The sequence below is a fragment of the Diadema antillarum genome, unplaced genomic scaffold (genome assembly GCF_040938485.1).
Source record: "Diadema antillarum isolate AM-2024a unplaced genomic scaffold, OU_Dant_1.0 seq00000339_RagTag, whole genome shotgun sequence".
Lineage (NCBI taxonomy): Eukaryota > Metazoa > Echinodermata > Echinoidea > Diadematoida > Diadematidae > Diadema > Diadema antillarum.
Window position 1 is genome coordinate 161,423 of NW_027271352.1, and position 6,000 is coordinate 167,422.

Here is a 6,000-nt window from a genome sequence, read left to right on the forward strand (position 1 = left end):
TTGTCATACCCGTGTGTTGTAAGGTTTCTGCATTTTTGCAATTATTAAATGTACTAGATGTATTTTTGAGTCATATTTGGGTGACTCCTTAAAGAATATGAAATTGGAATGGGAACTGATTTTTTTTTTCTGTCATTTTTAAAGGGACGCTTTATTTGTATGCTATATTGGAATGAACTGTTTGTGTGTGCCTTTAATTGATCTGTTTTGAAAACTAGATGTGCATACATCTCTGCCATGGATAGGCTTCGGGGGGGGGGGGGGGGGGAGGGGGAGAGGGGAAGGACATCAGATTTGGTCTATGTTGCATGAATGTAGAATGTATTCTGAGCTTTGGGGTCGACAATGTGAATACACTGTCGAACAAATTAAGATTGTGAGCATGGTAAACAAGGTGTGTCTGTGTTGGAGGGGGTAGTGGGGAACTGAGTCCAACCTCCAACTCTATAGGGATGCCTCTGAGATAACAAGACATCAGGGGGCAGTCTGCCATTGCTAGCCTCGGCTTCAGACTGAAGAACCAAAGGCTTCATTTTGCATTCTCCGCAGACCACGATGAATGAATGAATGGATAATCAAATGTATTTAAAATGAATCAAATTGCGGAGACTTCGGCCAGTTCAAAAAGGGAAAAGAAAAAGTCGAGAAAGAGAGGGAGAAAAGTTCGTGCCACTTTCAAAAGCCGTTGAAATGTTTGGAAATTGTGTTATTTTGTATATCTGAAGCTGTATCATGGGTTTTGATTGTAAAATTGTTATGAGATCAGAGTAAGCACTCTGTTATGTGTCATATTTTTTGTTTCTCTTATAGAAATATTGATGATTGACAATGCCAAAGGACAGGACTGATTATGTGTGCATAGAATGCTCTTATACCTGTAGATGTATTCATATTGGATTGGTTACGTAATATATCCTGTTTAAACTGGTGATATCATTACAATCGGGCAAAAGTTACTGAGTGGTATGGATTGTTAAAACACACACACACATACACACATAAACATACACCATGAAAATATTGCCTGCAAAACATCTACCTGCGATTGAAGCCAAAAGCAGCAATATCAAAGCAGTTGGATCTTGCAGAAACAACAGAATTTGGATATCGCACTCACTCAGTCAGTATGTGCGAATATTACACATCCTGATACTACAATCAGTGCGTATAGTTTGTATGGTCATTCTCACTGATTTTTTTATTTCAAAGTCAGTATTTCTTTTGTGTTTGTATCTTTTAATATTTTATGTTTTTATCACAAATTTATCATGATTTGATGTTTATAAAATGAATTTACATACATATTAGCTCATACAAACTTGATTAGAAGGCTCATTTGATGCAGTGCCACTGAAATGTCAACTCATTATTCATTTATCAAGACAGTTAGCTGATCAGAGCAAAACTTGGCATACTGATAGTGATACAGAATCATTTGTGTTGACGAGTTGTGATTTTTTTTTTTTTGTTCTTGCAATGGCACGTTCTTTGAATGCTGTGTCCATGCTAGCAGCGCCCAGTCACGATATCTTAGTTGTGTCTGGTGTAGTGAGCTGCTCCCACAAGAAGACTGCTGACCAAATAGACAAAGTACAAATGTATGCAACATTTCCACCAATCACAGACTTGAGAACTCAAAGCCAGAGGGGATTAAATCTGAAAAGGGCTTTACCCTTCAGAAGCTTCTATAGCATGCATGAAGGACGATTATGAACAAAACTTGGTTGATGGTAATGCCCCATGGCTGTATGCAAGTGATATTACTCCTTTTAAGCAATGAAATTGTTCACTGGAATTTTTTTCTTTCTTCCTATGATAGAGAACTTGAGTGTGTTTGATTGATGTCTAGATGCGACTGAAGAGCTCTTTCTTTTCCCAAGTTTCTCCTTCTCAAGTTTCTCCTTCTCTTGGCTTTTCTGTGGTATTATTCAAATTATTGAGCTTGATATCTTGTGTTATCTGCACTAAACATGCCTAGTCCTGTTTGACTAGCTACGTCAAATTTTTGGGATGCTAAGAATGTGTTATAGTGAATATCAAATATTCCTATGGCTTTTTTTCTTGTTTATTTGTTATTTTTTTGATTTACAGATGATGCTTATTATGGCTGTTGAGATTATGTATTGTATATTACATTGTGTAAGCTATTGTTTCTGTCCAATGTGGTTCATAATGATGTTTGAAATAATTATGATGAAAAGCTAGGTTGTGGACGTTGTATGGAAATTTGTGTACCAAGCACAAGTGGATGTTGTGACATGAAATCTTTGATCTCCCTTTGCAACCTATATGTACAGAAAAGTGAGATCAATAGTTGTCTCATGTCTCCTTCTCTTTTGAAATGGCCAGTACGATAAAATTCATGAAGTCACAGTATCACAAATGAGTACTGCTCCCCGCAAAAGGGAAGGCAAGTTGGCAAACTGCATTGAGAATAGTCGATGTCTACAAGTGTTTCAAAATGGACTGTCAGTCTAAGAACGGGGAAACCCACATATATTGAAGTTGCTGGGACTGTGGATCTCACCTTGTCATAGCTGGTATCTTCTCGTAAATGTATTGATCAAGAAAAATGACCAACTAGATACAGTAACAAAAAAATTCAACACCGCTGAATTTACCTTCTCGTCAGCGAGCCTGTTATTTGTGGGGTTCCCTGTGTTCGTATAAACCGAGGCAATTTGGACAGTTTTTCACCGAGCAGCTCGGAGGCAGGGAGTATTCAGATTGTCAAATTGTGTCAAATTCACATTGTGTCAAATTCACATTGTTCCCTTTCTTCTCATGCATGTGGGAGGCACAATTTAATTGTGTGGAATATCTTTGTGTAAGTTGATTCATTGTACCGTGTATTGTGTGACATAATGAGATAGTAGTGGCCATTCTCAGTGACGTTCGCACGAGGGGGGAATTCCTTGAAAATCTAAAAACTGGATCTCTTGTCTGTCGTCTGCCGAGTGATCAGTAGGCCTTAGGTAAAGACAAAACGTGGATGACTAGCATATAATGTAGATCATGATTTGTATGGTTTGGTAAAGCGTTTGTTCTGTGATTGATACTGGCTTGTTCTGATATATGGGTTTAAACCAAAGTCATAAAATAAGTATTACATGTACGCTTTTATGTCACGAGTGACACAATGTTCCGAAGAGGAGTAGCCACTGTTATACAATATGTCATCATTCTTATATATGGAGGGGAAAATTCATTTAACAATGCTTTTTCAGGTCTGAAAATAATGATTCCAAATTGACAAATGAGAAATTTTGCTTCTTGTCGCTCTGCCGGAAGGTGTGTGCCACTTTACTACGGACTCTTTGTTATAACACACTCAATGGGACCAGTGAAAGTACTTTTGTTTGATCAGAGATTTGTTTTATTCGAGTTTAAAATGTAGTGGATTACATACAGCCTTTTAGCTTTAAGTCAAGAAATATTGCTTTACAATACCTTCGTGTATTTTGTAACAAAAGTGAGCTGTGTGTTGTTATATTGGTGAGCGGTGCACTCTGATTCGAGTCGGTTGTGTTCCATGTTTTTCAAACCAGCTAGGTATTGCATCTCACTATTTTCATGTTCATCTTCTGCGTATGGCTCACTTTCTCATACGAGCCACCGTGAGACCGAGTCCTCTTGTGTCTGTACTCCATGCAATGGTTGATGAGTGATATTCAGGAGAGAAATAGGGTTGTGGAAATGTATTGTATGACGGAGCAGGGTTGTTCTTTGTTTGTCTGTTTTTCTTTACCTGTCCGTAAAGGGTGATCATTCAATTTCTCCTCAAAGGTGGCAGGTACAAGTAAGTCCATGCCGGACAGTGAGAGACCCAAAATCGGTGAAGCCCACAAAACATTTTCAGACATTGGTCTTCCTTCATACCTCCAGTGATGGGACTAGGATATTCAGTATGATTTTCTGTGTTGTAATAGCTGACGGCAACCCGAGGATTTGATAAAGTTTGTACTTCATTTGTTGGCAGGCTCTTTGGAATGCACCTTCCAGAAACACAAGTCTTAACTCATGTTGAGATCCATGCGAGAATTGCTAATGAGAAATTAAAATCTATTTGTAGTGCGCATAATTTTGTCTCACCGTAGTGAGATTAAGTTGCCAAGTCAATCAGTTTGTCCAAGACTCGTAACATTAAAAAGGGGAAGACAAATTAATTGTAATGCTACTGAAGAATGTCGGTGAAAGCACTGAGCTCTTCATGAGTTGTAATGTCATTGGAGTATGCAAGAAAGTGTGTTCGTGTATGCTCAAATTATATTGTTCCATTATGAAACCCTTATTTTAGTTCTGCATGGAATTCTCACACCAGCTACACGATAATCCTATTCTAAGCCTGCAAAACTCTTACTGTGCACCATTACCTTTCCTGCCGTACCTGTCGCCCGACACGGTGTATTTGAAGATTCCTCACAATGAACAGTGATAAAATCTGTTAATGCAAAATAATCAATTCATGCAAAATTTCATATTCATAAAACAAATATTGACTTCTAGAATAGATGCATCACTTAATCAGTGGTATAACTTCTGTAGGTGGTAGAGATATGAAAAACATGAATTGCTGCATCAGCAATTTTGTAAGAGTACGAGGCATAGATGACCTACTTGTCTGTTGTGATAAACATACTTATTCGATAAAGGGGAGATTGATTCTAAGATAAAAAGCTGTAGTGAATTTACAAGGAATGTAATGGAAAAGCAGAGTTTGTTAAGAGTAAACGACTGTTTCTCCTTGATGTTATGCGATCGAATTGAGAAGAAAATGAAGACAAAAAAAAAATTAAATCTCCCACAACCTTGAAAACTGGCCGGGATGGAATTTGTGGTGGCTTGTCATTGTGTAGTACTGTGATATGAATTACTTTTAATCTGTTTGTGTGTTTGCTTTTGTCGTGAAGTGATGAAAGAACAGCGTGAGATTTATAGAACAGTTCCCTTATCCGTATCCGGGCAATTACCCCGAGAGGGCAATTACCCCCCCGGCTAAATACTGGTTAGTGGTAAGCTTAGAGTAACGATTAGGGTTAGGGTTAGGGTTAGGGTTAGGAGTTTGAGTTAGGGATAGGATTAGGTTCAGGATTAGGATTAGGATTAGGGCCAGGGTAAGGGTGCGGGGTAATTGCCCAGGGGGTAATTGCCCTAGACCCCCCTTATCAAACACTGTCTACCATATTCAACTTAAAGGCATAATTTACCATTTGCAGACAATACAAAAACCCAGCTTTTCGAAAATGTGAGTGAGGGATAGAAACAACCAGTGTAAAAAGCTAATTGGTATAATCAATATCATTTAACGTAAAAAATGTGAACAATAGTTATAGTAAAATTGTGTCTAGTCTAAACCGTTTACAGTTATGGTTTAGTGAGAAAAATAATGATATGTCCTTATATTTCAGGCTTTATTGCAAAATTTTTGTATGGTAGGATTTTTTTGTGGTACAACTGATCTACACATATGCATCAAATGTGAAAGCTCGAGCATTTTTGAAATCACTGTTCCCAATGGTAAACAGTACCTTGAATGGCACATAGGTCGGCTTACCTGCCGTGACTTGGAACATTTACAATATTTACAAAAGCTTCTGATATATTTTTTTTCTTGTTCCTTTTGACTTTATTTTGCAGTAACTCTTGTAATTTAGAACAATTCTTTTTCTTGTGACTGTACAACAGCATCATTCAATTGAACGTGCAGCCATTCATCAAATACTTTTCTGAGTAGTGATTACAAAATGCATTCTTGAAAAATTGGTACAATGGTAGAAGCCTTCAATAATGCATTGGCCTTATCATATCCTCCAGTTTTTTTCTTTCTCTCCCCCACCCTCCATCTTCCCCTGGCAAATCCTATCCTATACAGACTCTTCACACACACGCACAAACACACACACACTCGTAACTAACATTGATTTGTATTCAACTATTTTTTTTTTCTCCTATTGTATTTTATACCACACAGGCAATCATAGTTCTCTTCTGTTCCCTGTT